Genomic DNA, 19,491 nt, shown 5'->3' on the forward strand with positions numbered 1-19,491 from the left:
TTGTGACATTTACCATATTCACAAAAGAGTGCTTTACCACATTCCATCCCATTCTATTCCATTCCATTCCAAGTTTTAGCACATGACTGAGGCCAGAGCAAATAAGGGATGTTTTGTACTGTAGTAATGATTTGCCCTGGGTTTGATATTAGAAAATATGGCTTCAAATCTTAGCTCTGCCCCTTTATAAACACAGATTTCTGGTTACTACAAAATATATTCTCCTCTGATTTTGATGTAGTAGCAAAGTGCCCAGATAAAAAGCTGTATTCCCCAGACTTCTTTACAATTAAAACTGACTAAGCCATATATTTCTGGCTGCTGATACTTCAGTGGAAGTTTTTGGAAGGGGCTTCAGAAAGCATCTTAAGAGGTGAAGCAGACTCACTTGGCAAGAAACTGTCACCTTCTGTCCATTCCTTTTTCTTTCTAAAAGGAAAACCAGATTCTGGAATTTAAGAAACACTATTATTATTTTTTATTACCATTCTTCTTCTTCTTATTATTATTATTTTCACTAGGGAGACAATGGACACAGGAATAAAGAATTAGGTATATAGAGATATCAAAGTCCAAAATCCTGATTTCATCAGGAAGCCACCATACTAGTCCTAAAATGCCTACTTTTAGACTTCTCTTTCTGTGATAAAGAAATGAAATCCTTATTTTGTTTAAGCTACTGTTTAACTTTGTTGGGTTTTTTTTTTAACTGAATGCAATTGCTATTAATACATTAGCTTTACCCTCATGGGTATGATATAAAATTCAATCAGAATTTTAGTTTAAAAATTTCAAAAAGCTTTATTCATAAACGAGTACTAATAATTATTTTAATAAGTGAGGGGATCAAATAAGAACAGAGTGGTAGGGGACTTATCGCAATGCCTGTCACACAACTTATAGCCTGTGAATCACCATAATTATTGTTATGTGCTATTTGAGAAGCAGTGTTTTTCATTTCTTTTTTTCTTTTTTCTTTTTTTCATTTTATATTACACCTGAGACACAAATCATGCAATAAAAGAGTTAATGACTTGATTTTTAAGATAAATGTAATTGTGTCTCTCCTCAGGTCTTTTACTCCCCCCCCCCAGAGGGGGAGAGAGAGAGATGGTGGCAGGGAGGGGTTGAGGGAGAGAGAGAATCTTAAGCAGGTTCCATGCCCAGCGCAGAGCTCACACAGGGCCCTGAGATCATGACCTGAGCTGAAATCAAGAGTAGGACACTTAACCAACTGAGGCACCCAGGCACCCTCATGTCTTTTTGTTCTTAAATCTAACATACAAATAATCACAAATTATAAACAGTCATTTTGCTGGATGCACTGGCCAGCATATATGATACATGGCTTTTAAAGTTTATTTTTCTAAAACTTGCACTGAATTTAGGCCTTTGAAAAATCCTAAATGCACTTACCTGTTTATGTCAAGAAACTGGGGGCGGGGGGGGGAGGAATGCATTAAAATTGGATGAGCTAAAGCTATCATGAAAACAAAAGAGAAAGAAAAAAAGGAAAAAAACGAGAGAAGAAAGAAAGAAAGGAAGGAAGGAAGGAAGGAAGGAAGGAAGGAAGGAAGGAAGGAAGGAAGGAAGGAAAGGAAGGAAGGAAGAAAAAGAAAGAAAGAAAGAAAGAAAGAAAGAAAGAAAGAAAGAAAGAAAGAAAGAAAGAAAGAAAGAAAGAAAGAAAGAAAGAGAGGAGGAAGAAAGGAAGGAAGGGAGGGAGGGAGGGAAACTATTATGAGTTTAATTTCAGTTTCCATGCCTTTTAAATAAATGTTTGGCTTTTTACAAGGCTCTAGAAAGGCACAATACTGTCAGTTTATTTAGGAAGAGAAATAGAGTACAGACTTTTTCCATCTGTAATCTAAGAGATATCCCATGTTCAAGCTCCCCAAGGGTCCTTGTGTCTGTGGTTTGAACCACTAAATCTGTATAAAGAATCTTGGTTTGGGGAGAGGATCAAGCCGAGTTTGTCAAACTGGTTAGGTCAGTTGCAAACCATAAGTAAAGAAATTACCCAGAGGGTCTTCAGGGAGTTTCTGATCTTAAACATTACATTTTGAATTTAACAGTCCTTATCTTGCCCAAGAGTCAAAAAACCAGACACATAGGCATCCCTAGAAATAGAGCTTTTCTAGTGTAGCTTTAAATCCACATGTATGTTTCCATTTACTAATGTTTAAAAACAAAAACGAAAACATGAACATAAAATAGAAACTTGGTCTTACAAATTTTCCATCCATAGTTAATATGTTTATTTAAAATTTCACTAATCAATAACAACCATTATTTTATGCCACTTGAGTTGACATAACCATTATTAAAAAATATGTTCCATTTAAAAATGACCATTATTAAAAAATATGTTCCATCCATATTAAAAAAATATGTTCCATTAAAAAATGTTCCATTATTGACTTTTTTCTTAGCTGTATAATTGATACTCTTTTTGTCAATATCTTGTACTTGACACAAAATATGGAAAGATCTTGTTTTCTTTTCACTCTCTTGCTATTAATCTCTTTTTCTCACATTTCAACCCACTTTTTCTATTTGAGTGAATTCCAAAGAGATATTGTCTCACTGACTAGTCATCGGTGTCTAATCAAGATGGTGTTTCATCTGCCCCAGACTACTCAGGGTCTCTAGCCCTGTTATCCCTATGCCACTAGTTTGGATAGTCTATATTCACACTCTAATAATTCTCAATACATTAAGATGCTAATGACTCTAGTACTCATTTGCTTACTCACTCACTGAACCAACAATAACCATTATGCTCATACACACTCCTTGGCAACCACAGTGCTGAGTAATGGAGAAACAAGAGCAATAGGGCTCCTGCTTTCATGTATTTCTAGGCTGATAGAGAATACAGACAGGAAAATAGGAAATTATAAACAAGTGTGGTAATACCACAGTGTAATTCCTGGTCGATTGAAGCACACAGGAGGTATGCAAGTTGGAGTGTCAGGGAAGATTTCCTGAAGGAAATAGTAGCTGCAGCATAAAGAATAAAGAGCAATTACCTAGGGAAAGATAGGGTGGTGGGACAGATAGCGATATAGAACATTCTGGGCAGAAGGATCAGAAAAAGCTTAGCAGATTTGAGAAAGTGAAATTAATACCATATGTCCTGAGAGAGAGAGAGAGAGAGAGAGTCTGGTAAAAGTAAGCACAGGAGGGAAACTCTAATAGAGGCTGGGGTAATGAGCTGAAAGAAAACCTCAGAGGGCATGACATTGGTAAGCAATGTAAATAATAGAGATGAATGTGACTTAAGTTAGAAGAGGGGTCTGGTAGAGGCCTCTAATTTTCTAGGCTTCCATAAATCAGCCACAGGAGAATGGTCGATAGAACATAAACACAATTCTCCACATTAGTGTGTTTTTCAGACTCTTAACTCTTTCTAAGATGTCTTCTTTCATCTCTCTCCAAATTTCACACCCTCTTTGATGTAGCCATCAAATACATCCTCCCTCAAGAAGCCTCCATTGAATTAACAGAATAAATGTATTTCTCCTTTCTCTGATTCTGTACAACTCTGTTTAGTTATTTTTCCCCCTTATATAATATCTTGAACACATATTCTTGAGCTGTATGTATTTGTAAACTTATCTTCCTCTCCCACTAGATGAGGACAGGTCTTAAACATCTTAGAATCCCCTATAATATGGTCATTCATATTTTTATTATTAAATCGCACATTATTAAATTAAATAACACTAATTAGGCATTGGGGAAACATTAAAAAAGAAATGTTATGGTTTTTCCTAAGGGTTTACACATTATAACAAAACATTATTTCACCAAATGTGTAAGCCTGTTTGGGGTGGGGAGGTTGAAAACTCACACAAGGTTATTTTATTTGTTTATTTTTTAAAGAATCATCTGATTCTTAACTGTCAGTTTAGCTGATACTACTGAAACTATAATGTATAATTGAATGTATTTTTTCCTTTGGAAGAGCACCACCATTCACCATTGATTAAAAAAACTGAAGAAAACAGTAACTTGTAGATGGATTAAATGGAAGAACAGACTCAAAGAAAAGTAATTATATCTACTTGTGAACAGCATTTCTTTCTCAGGAAGATGAGATTAGCCACATATTTGAATTCATTTCTTTAATCTGAACACACTGGTTTAAGATAATTTGAAGACAACCATTCAACATATTTTGGGAACATAAAAAATACTTTTATTTTCTATTTAGATAAGATTATAGCTTTAGATAATTATCATTCCTTGTTTATTAGCAGAGGGTCAAATTCCCTTATCATATAAAAAAACACAAAACATAACAAAACATAGAATTCCACATACACTAGAAGTCGTAATTATTGATCTTGTCGCGTACACACACATACACACACACACACACACACACACACACACTCCCCAATTTGAATCCTATACTGTGTCATTGAAGTTAAGCATTTATCAGTGTAAAGGCAAGTGTACTTCACGTGTAAGAGTGCAGTAATAATTATAATCACTGAGCATTAAAAGTACCATACCCTCCACATGTATTATCTTGTGTTTCTCTTACAACTATACAGAGCTATGTCCTCTTGCTGTTTCAGTTTTGCAGATGAACAAAAACTGAGGCCAAGACTGCTGAGATAAATTGTTCAAGGACACACAGCTAGAAAAGAGCAAAGCTAGAATGTGTACTCACATCAGTATGATTTCAGAATCCAAGTTCATCACCAATATGTGCTCTAACCTTAGGCTCCACCCTGCCATGCAGGGAACAACAGCACTTCTCTGTCAAAGCCTCTGGCCCTTTAGAGCCTCCAGCTTCCCTTCAGTTTTGTTTTTTGTTTTTTGTTTTTTGTTTATTCTTTACTATAACATAAAACCAGATTTTTTTGAAAAGTTAAGAAATTATATTTTTTAAAAATCAGATTCCAATCAGATTGGTATTTATTGTAAATGAGTATGTCCTATTTAGTCCTTTCTATCACTTTAACAAAAGTAAAGGAAGTGTAAAATCTGAAGATTAGGGGCCTGCAACTTTGTGCAGAAAGAAATTGTTTTAGCTTTTGCTTTGTGTATGCGTGTGTGTGTGTGTGAACAAATTTATAGATTTCATACTCTATGAAAGAACCTTAAAAAACCTAAAAAACCTCTCTATAAAGAACCTTAAAAAAATCTGATTGAGCTGACAATCCCTCAATTCCCTTGAACATATCCCTGTCAAAGATGATCTAATAAAGATGGGGAACTCGCTACCTGTCAAAACCTACAATTTTCATCTCTGGGTAGTGCTAAAATTCTGCCTCCTATTGAACGCAAACTCATCTCCCTAAATTCTGGCATTTGATCTTGATTAGACCATTATGAAGCCAAAGAGAAGAGTTTACAACTCTTTCCTACATGATAACTTTCAAATATTTGAGACTGACACATCTTCCTCCTGTCATCTAATCTTCTTCAGGGTAGACATATCCAATTGCCTCATCTCTTATTCAGAATGCTTTCAAAATGTCCTCACAGCCCTGAATGGGTTCAGTTTGGGTTTTATTTTTTCTTAAAACTCAACAGCCAGAACTGAATAGGATGCTAAAGATGTACCCTTGGCCAGCCAAGTGGGAGTCCCAGTTTCTTTTCTGAGATATTGTTTTTCTATTAATTCCTAGTTGGATTATATTAATTTTCTTGGCAACTAAATTCCACTCATGTGTAACCAAATGATCAGTTAAAGATGCCTAAGATGTTTTCAATATATGCTACATGCAGAGCCACAAAAGATACAAGATAAAGTAAATTTTAGTCTATTGACATCCTTTTAGATTCTGAATCTAATAATCCTTGATGGCAATGAATAGCCAACACTGAGACTTATGAGCATTTTGGTAGACAAACTCAGATATCCCACCAGGCATTCATAAAATCAGTAACATGTAATCTGTTAATTAAAATATTTTAAAGAAACAAAGTCAAGATTTTTTCTTGGTAATTTAGTGAAAACAATAGGGATCAAATTGCATTTTCAAAGGACTTAAAAATAGGCTAAATTGAAACACAAAGGAAAACATTTTCCTAATAAATACTATTAATAAAAATTAAATCAGTAATTTAAAGTTATATACACAGTATGAAGCCTAATATTTCTTCACAAAACAATTTCACATTTTATCATTTCATCTTAAATGTACACCTTTTAAAATAAACTATTTTATTATGAAACCTAGTAAGACATTTCAAAACAAGAAAAATTATTTAATGTGTTACAAGCTTATGACCAAACAAATCAGAATTTTCATTTTATTTTTTTAAGCTTTTCATTTTTTTGTTTTCTCTTAGTCTTGATCCAAATACATGAATAATATGTATGCATATTTTAAAATATTTTACTTCTATGACTATATTTCACAGGATATGTCTGACATTTCATACATTTATTTTTAGAATATTCAGGAAGTAAATCAGCCTGGTAGAAAAATCAAGCTCTGCCTACCCGAATGATTTCAGTTTTCTGAAGTCGCAGTTCTCAATTTAGCCTTTCATGTTCTCCCTGTTGGCACTTTAGACTGGATACCGAAGCCCTAAAGCGCAGCCCTCGGCACTTTCGTGTTCCATGTACAAAGAAAAGCAAACATCAAACTTCCCTTCTTCTGTATGCTACAGAGCACTTGCGCTAGAAGGAAAAACAGTATCCGGTGTGGCCTGCCCAAAATCTTTCTTCTTTAGAACTGTAGACAAAAACACTTTCAAGGTCTCTCAGTCCCGGGAGAGCCAGAGGACACTCATGACTATGGGAGTTTTACTCATCTCTTCTCATAGAGAATGAGAGAGAGTTACCACTCAGGGAAATGGTCTGTTTCAATAAATGTGAAAATTGATTTCTTAACATTTAAAATGTAAAAGTGGGGGAGGACACAGAAATGATGTGGGCACGAATGTACGGCAGCCCAGCTCACAACTGACATTCTCATTTGGGTCTCTGGGTATCTGAAACAACGTGCACGGAATGGTAAATAAACCTCCAAAAGAAAAAAAAAAAACTACCTTTAAACAAGAAGATTTTTGAAAAAAAAGAAAAAGATTTTTGCTATAAAACATATCTGAATTATGAGAAGAGTCTTTATATTATCCCATAATTATGAAGTGATCTAATTTACCTAGAGGCTTCAGTCTAAAAATCAGTTCCTTGTTAAAGATTTTGTATGAGTACTTGCCTCTTCTAAGAATTTAAGAATTTAAAAATTAACATCGACAGCTAGACAAAAATGAAAGAGAACAAACTTCTAATGAAGTTTCAGATGTACATATTTTCTATTTTGTGTAGGAAATGTATATATTCCCTGTTTTGTTTTTCATGAGCTTCATTTTAGTAATGGGAGAAATAAGGGGCTATACTGAATGTGCACTATGAATGAAGCAATTTCAATGCATTTTATCATTTATTTGTAATTATAAGTATTAAATGTATAAATATCCCCATTTTGAAAGTAGGCTGTTTTAAGCAGGTCAAGTAACCCGGATAAAATTAAATAGTTGATAAGCTTTACAGCTGAATTTTAATTCAGATGCTTTGATACTAAGTCTGAAAACACTTTTGGCTTTGATATATAAACACTAAGTATATTTTTACAAGTGTCCCCCAACACACACATACTTAAGCTTACAACAGGGTTGGCAAACATTTTCTGTAAAGGACCAGAAAGGACATATTTTAGGTTTTGCTAGATGTTTGAGTTCTGTCACAGCTATTCAGTGTTGCCAATATAATGTGAAAGCAACCATGAGCAATATGTAATCAAATGAGCAAGGTTGTGGTCCAATGAAACTTTATTTACAAAACTGGTTGAAGGCCAGATTTGGCTTATGGGTGGTAGTTTGCCTACCCCTGGCTTAAAATAATGCAAAACCCGGAATAAAGTTTTTACCTTCTGCCACAATAACATGAAAAATAATTGAAATGTTAACATAATGTAACAAGGAATAATTGTATAATAGAATTCAAAGTTAAAAAGCAAGAGAAAAACAACAGCAGCAGTTTAGAGGGAGCAAATAAAAAACTATCTAAAATCTTCCTAATATTTTACCTATAGTTTATGCAGGTTTCAAGAGAGGAGCTGAATTGAAAAGCAACAGGAACTTAACAGAGATAACATACATAGTGAATTAAAACCAGGAGAGGTCAGGAACATGGGACCAATATGCAGAAAGAAAATCTCAAAAGTTCCCGTGGTAAAAATGCAATTATCTAGAAGGAGAACTGCATATCTGTAGAAGTCAAGGTGGCTGGAGTCTCATGTGCAGAATACCATAGAAGAGAGGGCTACACAAAAGAGAGCTCCAGAGATCTGCAAAAAAGTCATCCTAGAGCTCTTAGCTGAGAAATGATTCACATGTAATGGTGAGGAAACTAACCCAGACCAGTGAAAGAACAATCTATAAGGATTATATTATCACTTAATCTGAAACAAAACCAGAGTCAGGAATAATTCTTGTCACAAGCCAAAATGGAAAACAACTCATGATTCAGAAAGCATCAAGTAAAGTTATCAGAAGGGTTTTGGCCAGGTAGTGGGGCAAGATTAGTCATAAACTCATGGCTGCGCTGGTTTCATCTATCAGATTTTAAAAGCAAGCCTCTAGGGAATCAAATGTTTTCAAAATAAATGTACTTCAGAACAAGATCAAGAATATTTATAGGGATATGAAAATATCCAATACCCAAGAAAACAAAATTCACAGCAGTTGGTATTCAATAAAAAATTATCTGTATGCCAAAAAGCAGACAATCCATAAGAAGGTGAAAATTTAATCAATAGAAAGAGACCCAGAAATGGCACAAATGATAGAATTAATAAACAAGAGCAGGCAAGCAGTTATTATAACTATATAACTATAACTTGAACTATATATGGCTCAAGAAGGTGGAGGAATGCTGAGATTTTGAATGGTGGATGTAGAAAATACAAACCATAATCTAAATCAAACTTTAGACAAATAGAAAAATAAACACTGTCTGAAATAACACATGCAATAGCTGAGATTAAAGGCAGATCAGTTACTGCAGAAGAAAATATTAGTGAACTTGAAGACATTACAATAGAAACTATCTAAAATAAAATACAGACCAAGAAGAGAGAGATTAGAAAATAAAAGATAAACAGCATCAGAGAGCCATGGGACAATTTCAAACAGCTTAATACACATACATATAATTGGAATCCCTCAGTGAAAAGGATCAGGAAAAATACTTGAAGAAGTAATACAAAAATATCTTCCAGTTTAATAAAAACTATAAACCCACAAATCTAAGAAGCTCAATTAATCCTAAACACAAAATATATTTTGGAATTTTTCCTTCAGACACTTTCTTAAAAACATAGAATAAACAGAAATATTACTTAACTTTTTTCCATCATTATAAAAGCTTTTATTCATTTTTAAGTTTATTGTACAACTAAATTATTTTTTCCCAAGGGAATCTACATGGATATGCATTTTCAAGTTATCATATATAAAAATAATGTTTTGTCAATCACACATAAAAGAGCATTTGGATATAACGCAGTTGGGATAACTAATTCTTCACCCATTTATGTCAATCTTTACTCATGTATTTTGTAGGTTAGTGTTCCCATAAATTAAAATGTTAAAATTAGGAATTCTATATACTGAGGTAATGTCCATCCCCTAAATCCCTATATACTGAGGTAACTGAGGTAACGTCCATCCTGCATTTCCTTTTATGAGGACCTGCTTAATAAAACAAAAATTTTCTCATCCTTGCCAACATAATTACTTATTGTGAAAAACCAAGTTGTTTGCATCCTTGATCTTTCCTCTTCAAACAGAAATATCAAAAAATACACACAATTACATATTTGAATCCGACAAGGAATAGTTTTTACCTTAGGATTCATCTTACAGGAAGCAACGTAACATGCCATTCAAATTGATAGGAGATGTCAAAATTTTTGCTTTATTATCATCAGTTCTATTTTTGCCCTTCTAAGGCTTTGAAAAAAATAAAAACAAACTTTAGCATGAACTTCACTATTCTTTAAAAGAATTCTTTTTATTTACAAAACTATATATATATATAGATGCAATTTATCATTTTAAAAATTTTTTGTTACTTTAGGTCTGAAAATCTCAATTCACTGTCTGGTACTGTGACAATTGCCTCAGTTACTAATGTTCACGTCATCTTTTTTTTTTTTTTTTTCCACTTAAAAGTGAGGAGAGAGTTCAACTCAGTCAATCTCAGTAGTGGTGTGACATCAACTGTCAAATAAGTCCCTCCTAGAATACAACTGTTAAAAAAAACTTTGAGTTTTCCTAGTTTTTATATTTGTAGAGGTAATAGAGGCATAACCATATACTGATAATCTAACTTAGGAACTAGTCTTAAAATTCGATATGGGAGGAGAAACTGAGCACAGTCTTTCCCATATCTTTAAAAAATTGTCCCAAATACAACTCTTTGGAACCAATTCAAGTATCCAGTCATAATAAAAATAATCTTGGGAAATCGACTTTCCATGGACAATTGTATCCAAAGGTTCAAGGGGCTATGAAGTGGTAAGAAAATAATTTATTATAATTTAATTTATTGAATGAGGAAAAAAAAGACCTCTAAGTTTTATGTATTAATGGATCCTGAGACTAATTTGGGGCTGTCTATAAAGAAAAACAATGTCCAGCTAAGAATGTATACTGGAAAAAGATCACACAGGATGTATAGTATTGTTGGTCCTGCTCCAGATGACAAAATAAGAACAAATTAGTGACAGTGATAGAGGAATTTGTAGCTGATTAAAAAACAACTTATTTTGGGGGTACCTGGGTGGCTCAATCATTAAGCATCTGCCTTTGGCTCAGGTCATGATCCCAGGATCCTGGGATTGAGCCCCGCATCGGGCTCCCTGCTCAGCGGGAAGCCTGTTTCTCCCTCTGCCACCCCCTCTGCTTGTGTTCCCTCTCTCACTGTGTCTCTGTCTGTCAAATAAATAAAATCTTAAAAAAAAAAAACTTATTTTAAAAACTCTCCAGAAGTTTCAGATAGAGGTTTGGTGGATATTTATTTTCCATAGAGGGAACTGAATAATGGGTAGGAAGTTGGAAGACAATGAATTATAATTCTGTTTTGAGGGGCACCTGCATGGCTTGGTTGGTTGAGTGTCCAACTCTTCGTTTTGGCTCAGGTCATGATCTCATGGGTGGGTCGTGAGATTGAGCCCCATGTCAGGCTCTGCGCTGGACAGGGAGTCTGCATGGTGATGCTCTCCCTCTTCCCCTTCCCCACTTGCATGTGCGTGCATGCACCTTTCCTCAAATAAATAAATAAATCTTTAAAAAAATTTGTTTTGAGTCTAAATGTCACTCTAACAAAGCTGTTTCCACTACTTAATTTTGTCTATTTAGTAAAATGAAATTTGCTGATAATTCTCTTAACCTAATTCTAAAAGAATGTGAATAATGGATTTATTTTTTAGCTTAATACTGGGAAAATGTTTTGAAATAACATAAAATAAAACCTCCAAAATATTCCTCAATGACACATCCTAAGAATGATTTTGGCTCATATTTTTGAAACACAATGTATGCTGCAGCTTCTATTTTTAAATATTTACTCCAGAGTGACTTTTATAGGAATTACTAATAGAAAATAATACCATATATGAGTCAGTGTAATGAGATTGATATATTGCACATCAAAGCAATAAAATTGAGTCACGGGTATTCACAAACCCTAAATCATTGAAAACATTTCATACAGAAGTTTGAATATTAAAAAGAAATCATACAGACCCAATTTTAGTTCAGTCATTAAAATAGTATTCATAGGATTTTCTAAACCGGCGCTTAGATTTCTTCTCCTGGTCTCTCTTTTCTGCAATTTTGTTTCTTGTTTATTATTCTGAATTTCCCAACTGATAACACATAAAATTGCCATTAACAGCAATATGAATAGTTATTTTAGCCAAAAATCTTAGAGAAAGTCCTATAATTGATCTTGTTCAAAGGTATCTGTTTTAGTATAAAAAGGAAGAAGTTCACAATTTCTATTGTGGCTATCCCTGTGTCTGCTTCCCAAGTGAAATGCTGAGCCATCTATGCACACTTCCAGCTAGACCCAGGATCATCCTCAGGGTCTGGCATATCTGTTACCAGAGGACAAGGTCAATTAGACAGAGTTATTCCAATTTTAAAATAAAACAAAAGTATATTTAATCTTTATCAGATATCTTCATAGTCTGGAGTGCTTTCTAGCAGGTTTTTTAAAGCAGAGTGATCTAAAACCTTCCTTTCAGAACTGTGTTAAATAAAATGAGCCAAGTTAATGTTTTTGTTCTTAAATTAGTCAGTTTTCTTGGACAACTATTTCACATCCATCTAGTATGTCATCTCTCTTAGAAGAGAAGATTGGGCAGAGGAGATAAACAAATAAATTCCTCCCAGCATGAAACAAAGTAAACAAATGTAGTGTTTTGTTTTGTTTTTTTTACAAAGTATCAAACTGTTAAGAATGCCATTACCTGGATTTTTGATGACTGTTTACTCTTTCAGGAGTGATGGGTACATAAAGGAAATACATTTATCTTTAATTTTGTTGGAGCAGACACTTGACAGTATTATCCTCTATACATTTACCTTGAGTCCTATTCCAGATCTTTCTTCCCATGGTGCTGGGAAAACCTAGCTGAAGATTAACCTCTTAAATAGTCAGGGACAAATAAATGTAATCTGCATTAATCTTCAGCATGAATCTATAAATAACTTCAGCATGGATCTATAAACTGCTAAATGTGACATAGCCATTCATCAGAACTGTGGACCAAATCTTTTTATCACTGGAAGTGCCTATTACCTAATTCATTATTAAGCTAATTAACTAGAATATTGTATGGAAACAGTTTTATGTTGTCATCTATTACACTCTATAAAGAGCACTTTTCCAGAATGTCCCTAGGTAAACATTTTCATTAATTTTGGAAATTTATTATCTTGTCCCACTTCCTCTGCCTAACTGCCTTATAATATCTAAATGGGATTAGTGTTTTCCAAGAAGAAATGTAACTCGTGCCTTCCTTAGTGCCTGTCCCTTTCTAATTTAGTCCTTTAACTCTCACCTCTGTGTCCCAGGAAGATAGCTATACTCATGAATTGCAGCAACACACACACACACACACACACACACACACACACTACCATATAGTATACATATTAGTGCATTTTTATTTTGTTCATAACATCACAAGTGCATATCAGAATATATTTTGTATAATATTTAGGTAGCTAAAGAAACACGCATGGCAAATTAATATCACTGATAGGTCAATAATGCTATGTAATAAGCCTATTATATTTCTAAAGGATGCATTAGAATTAAGCTAAACAAATAAAGTACTGTTTTTCTTATGTATCAAAAAATGCAAGGGCAGGAAATCCAAGGATGGTGAAGCTACTCAATATTTCAAGTTCTACCTTTATTTCTGTTCTGCAATCCTTAATATATTGGTCTTTGTCTTTATGTTTGTCAGTTGACACTAAGGGAATAAATAGTATATGAAAAAATAGCATTTGCACACGTATCTGTCTGGTTCCAAATTATATAACCTCACCTCCACCCACCCCACCCCACCCACAAACACACATACCCATTCCATGAAAATATAGCATCACTGTCTTATGTAGATCACTAGATAGATGTAGAAATATATTGACATTTAAATTCCTCAAGCTAAAAGGTGAAAGTGAATATAGGTACACACTCCTTAATGAATAAATAGTAGAACAAAGGTAAAGAAAGATGATAAAAAGACAAAAGTGTTGCTGAACTTCTCACTAGAGGTGAGCTTTTCCTGAGTCTTTTTTCAGGAAGTCTCAATTCTGAATTATTAAAAGCATAGAACACCAGTAGGTAGGTAGGTTAACTGAGATACACACAAAATTCAAGCTAAGATGTTCCTTAATTACTATTCTTTTCTTTTTTTTAATTTTTTTTGACACACACAGAGAGAGAGAGAGAGAGTGCAAACACAAGTGGGGGAGCAGCAGGGAGAGGGAGAAGCAGGCTCCTTGCTGAGCAAAGAGCCCAACATGGGATTCGATCCCAGGACCCTGGGATCATGACCTGAGCCAAAGGCAGATGCTTAACCAACTGAGCCACCCAGGTGCCCCTACTGTTCTTTTCTATAGGCAGTCATCATACGGACTAAAATATCTGTGACAGAATGCCTCCTACTCACTGCTCATTGTTTTACTTTGTACTTTGTTACAGCTACGTGGGTTTTATTTTTTACTCAGATTTTTTTATTTTATTGTTTTGCTTTGTCTTTATGACAAGTATATCCATTTAAGATTTTAGAATGGGACAATAACCATGCTACAAAGATAATGAAAAACATTAGTCTTCACATTCATCTTTCCCCAGCCTCCATCCCTCTGCTATTCACTGAACAAGATACCACACTCAATAAAGTCTTGCAGAAGACAACCAGAGTACTTAGCCTGGGCTTTATGGAAACTCTGAAGGATGAAAATAGAGATGATTTATGCAGCTCAGTGTCTATGACATTATGTTTCTATTATCTTAAAAATACAAAATTTAAATACTATATTTATTTCAAAGATAAACATTTCTTATGGTAAAACTGCTTACATACTCATTTTACACATCTATCAAAGTATTCTTTTTTCTCTTTAAATTTTATTGTTATGTTAATCACCATATATTACATCATTAGTTTGTGATGTGGTGTTCCATGATTCATTCTATCAAAGTATTCTAAGTGTCTCTTGCAGGTATAATATTTCCTTCTATTTTGGAAAATATTAAAAGTTCCATTTAGCTTTAAGTGTGTGTGTGTGTGTGTGTGTGTGTGTGTGTGTGTGTGTGTGTGTGAAAAGTGATGATCAAGGAAAGTGATGATCAAGGAATGATGATGACAATAAACTAAGTTTTACTGAGTTATTTCCTATGTCGCACAGATTGTGTAAGCAAGTGCTACAGATTAACTTCATGTGAGATGGCATGCACTTCATAGAAGCTAGTTAGAGTCTGGGGTAGCTTAACTGGGGTCATGGTAATATAAACAAAAGGATGGTTGAAGTTACAGTTACAAATTCATCTCATGAAGATCAGTATATTGATAAGCTTTCTATGTATTTATCATCTTGGCACTATTTGATTGATTAGTTCTTTTGAGTTAGGTCTATATAGAACATTAATAAATAAAATAAATTTTCTGAGAAGGAAAGCACTGTTAACTTACTTTATTATTCTTCCCATTGTTATAGATATTAGAATATTTTATACAATTTCTCTTTCATGAAAATATATAAATTGCAAAAAATATAATTGGTAGAGTATATGCATTCAAATTTAATGATACATTTATAATTTGTCTTCTCAAAAGTTATATCATTTTTCACTCCACCTTAACCATGTATAAGAATTCACTTGTGGGGCACCTGGGTGGCTCAGTCAGTTGAGCATCCAACTCTTGATTTTGCTCAGGTCATGATCTTGGGGTCTTGGGATAGAGTCTGTGTCAGGCTCCACTCTCAGCATGGAGTCTGCTTGGGATTCTCTCTCGTCCTCTCCCTCTGCCCTTCCCCGCAGTAATAAATAAATAAATCTTAAAAAAGAAAGAATTGACTTGTGACTACTTATTGGGTCAGCACTGATTTTTTTTTTAATTTGCAAAACTGTTATATTAGAAAAGATTGTACTATTGTTTTTATTTGTACTTTATGCATTATTAGGAAGGTTAAGAATATATTCATATATCTGATTCATTTTTATTATATTTATGATTTTTCTATTAATATCTTTAGTTCTTCTATAATGATATATAAATCATTTTAATTATTTTAGAGCAGGATTAATATGTTTAAGACTTTTTCCTACATTTTATAGAAGAATTATAAAGAGATGAACAACAAAAAAACTATATTAGCATATTTGTGATAAATATAATTACTCTTGAAAGAAACAAACACACAGGTAGCTCAACATTATGTATATTTTTAATCTAGCACAGCTTGCCTTATTCAAAAATAAAGCTAGACAGCAAAATAAAAGTTTCAAATTGTAAACTAAAAACTGAGGTAGATCCTACCTATATAAGGAAGAAAATTTATTTCATGGTGCTTGCCTTAGAAAATACGCTAACTCAATGAAGATTGAAACATCCTTAAGAGAAAAAGATCTATTTTTAGTATCTACTCTCTCTTTGTCAATATAAATATACCTCTGATTTCAATACATATATCCTCAACTTAAACAAAACATATCCCTAAAAAAATAGCCATCTTGGGACCAAGTCATTATTAGAATTTAGAAATGTTTTTTTAAAAACATTCCAAGAAAATAAGTAAAACATTCAATTAAAAATTATAATAAAAAGATTTTTACATACATATGCAAAAGTCTTTTTCAGAAATAACCAACATTTTTATTTTAGAAAGTAGGCTTGTATTTAATTTGTCAATAACATTTATTTATTAACTACATCATTGTAAATCCAACAATTTGATTGTATCCAAACCGGTAGCACTGAAAATGTCAACACATTGAGTTGTTTCATAGAGCTTAGTACAAACAAATCAAAGAACCGAGGTCAATCTTTATGTAATTTGTGGTGGGAAAGGTCTTAAAGGGAAGGTTAGAAATTCAGTTGATCGACTTCCAATGTTCTGCGTCACCAAAGGTCATGCAAAGAAATAGTCACTTCCATATTTTAACTCTCTCCTGATGACATTACCCAACATGTTGCTCAACTTTGACTAAAGACAGTCCTACAAAATAATTCTTTTACAACCTGACGCCATGAAAATATCTTTTCTTGGTAGAAATCAATATGCCTTTATTCTGATTATTATACCAAATGATTTATATTAGCTTACTGAATGTTCCTGTCTGTAATTTTCAGAAATGAATTTTTTTATTTTTTTAAAGATTTTATTTATCTATTTGAGAAAGAGAGAGCATGAGCAGGGGGAGGAGCAGGAGGAGAGGGAGAAGCAGACTCCTGGCTGAACCGAGAGCCAGACATGGGGCTCGATCCCAGGACCCTGGAATCATGACCTGAGTTGAAAGCAGACGCTTAACTGACTGAGCTACCCAGGTGCCCCAGAAATGAATTTAATATTCAGTTACTTTACCCCTCAGGGATGTTTCTCTCTCCTCCTTTTTATGATCTTTATTCTCTGCTGCTAATTCTTCAAATACATATATGTGCACGCATGTAAGTATATACACGTGTGCATCTATTTAATTTGCTCTTCAAATCCTTTCTACAAAAAGATGTCATATACAATAAAGTGTATGTATATATATTTTTAAATGTATGTATATTTATCATAAAAATTAACAAAGTAAAATCACCTCTTAAATCTTCAACTCAAGCCTGACATTTGGAAAATATAAAGATATGAACAAACAAAGAGGGGTTATTGGGCAGGATATTTTTAATTCCCCCACCCGCACAATACTAATGTCTTTTGCACTGAATAAAGTTATGACTTCTAAAAATCTAAATAAATTCATATTAGTTCAAAAATTTTCCTTCCATGTATCATGTGCTGGAGAAATAAAGAAGCTTAGGAATGATTTTACAAAAGAGAACAGGAAAATTTTATGGTATGGTAAAGGGTGGAGGTGAGTGGAAAAGAACAGGGAGAGAGAGCACAGATAAATGATATAAACGTGTTCAGGGAACTATAGACTGACTCAGTGCCATACACATATCTCATAAAATCCCTAATCTCTGCAATGTGGCTTTTATTAAATACGGTTTTACATATGCACATACCAAGAGTGAGGGAAGATGTTTGAATAAATTACCATAGGCAGTTGGCGAACATCAGTAATAAAACTATAACCAACAGAAAGTTATTATTTAAACAAATATTATAAGAGACCCTCATGACATGCTCTGGCAGCACAGAGGAATGATGGTTAGGTTACTGAGATGCATGACAACGTTCACCTAGAGCTGATGATACTGAGATAACAAATATTTATCTAAATTCCAAGCATGTCCTTCTAAAAGGATATCAACAAAAGAGAGAAGAACGTTTGGAAAGAAAATGAACTTAGATCTCAAAATGTTCATCGTAAGTAAAACCACGTTTAAAATAAGTAGGCAAGCCCTGAGTGATGGACGCCAGCAGTATGAAAGCATTGCCGCGGAGAAGCTTCAGGAGGCTGCGGAAAGGTACACGTCCAAGTTTACTGCCCTCCCGTGGGCTGCGAACTGGAACAATGACGCCCTGCGGCAGGCGAAGCAGGAGTCGGCGGAGTGCGGAAGGCAGGTGCAGTCCCTCACCTGCACTGAAAGGAACTAAAGAGTGCCTTGAACGCCAGGTGCGTGAAATGGAAGTGAACGCCATTGAAGCTAACTACCGAGACACCACTGGCCGCCTGCGGGATGAGATTCAGAACATGAAGGAAGGTCACCTTTGGGAATACCAAGACCCGCGTAATGTCAAGACGGCTCTTGACAGTGAGATTGCCACCTACAGGAAGCTGACGGAAGGCGGGGGAGCGCTCCTTTCCGAACGCTTCTTCCGTGAACCTGAGGGAAACCCATCTGGATTCACTCCGTGTGGCTGACATTCAGAAAGAACACTTCTGATTATGACGGTTGAAACTAGAGATGGACAGGTTCTCAATGAAACTTCTCAGCATCACAGTGACCTTCAGCGAAAATTGCACACACTCGGTGCAGCAATATATTACCGGCAAGAATAAAAAAGAAATCCATTATCTTAAAGAAACAGCTTTCAAATGCTTTTCTGCAGTTTTTCAGGAGCACAAGATAGATTTGGAATAGGACTAACCTTTAGTTCTTAAGAACCAACACTCCTGAAAGATTTAGAAAAAAAGTTTACAGCATAATCTAGTTTATGAAGAAAACTTGTGCTAGAATACTTTTTCAAAAGTATTCTTGGATACCATTAGAACTAGTTTTTACCAACAAGTGTCTGACCAACTTGTTTCTGTTTCAGTAGATTTTTGGATTAAACTAGTTTTTACCAACAACTGTCTGACCAACTTGTTTCTGTTTCAGTAGATTTTTGGAAAACTCAAAAATAAAATAAAGTAAAATAAAATAATAAGTAGGCAAGCAATAATCACACACACACGTCCAATAAAAAGAATGTAACTGAAAGAGAGCTATCTAACATAGATGAAGAACAGAAATCACTTTTGGAATTTGTGACTAATTCCCCAGGATGTAATGAAAAATATATGGACATTTCCACATCCAAAAATAGATGAAAAATCTGCAAGAAAATCTGCAAGATAGGAAAATCTTATGCAGAAAACAACCTAATCAACTAACTGTTGACCAGCAGGAGGAACAGACATCAAATGTGAAGGTGACATGACACTGTGCTGAGCTGGTCATGTACAAAGAACACTGAAATTCTTAAATAAGAATTTGTAAACACATAATTTCAAATGTGGTACAAAGAAACCCCCGCAATTAGAATTCCTGGCATATT

At 34.2% G+C, this 19,491-nt stretch overlaps 1 pseudogene; it reads left to right on the plus strand.

Annotated features, from left to right (window-relative positions):
* Positions 1-18,087: 18,087 nt before the first annotated feature.
* On the plus strand, positions 18,088-18,733 carry LOC114220027 (vimentin pseudogene; annotated as a pseudogene).
* Positions 18,734-19,491: the final 758 nt, after the last annotated feature.

This window comes from Eumetopias jubatus, unplaced genomic scaffold (genome assembly GCF_037043125.1).
Source record: "Eumetopias jubatus isolate StellerSeaLion01/CBP00866 unplaced genomic scaffold, mEumJub1_p1.0 scaffold_13, whole genome shotgun sequence".
NCBI lineage: Eukaryota > Metazoa > Chordata > Mammalia > Carnivora > Otariidae > Eumetopias > Eumetopias jubatus.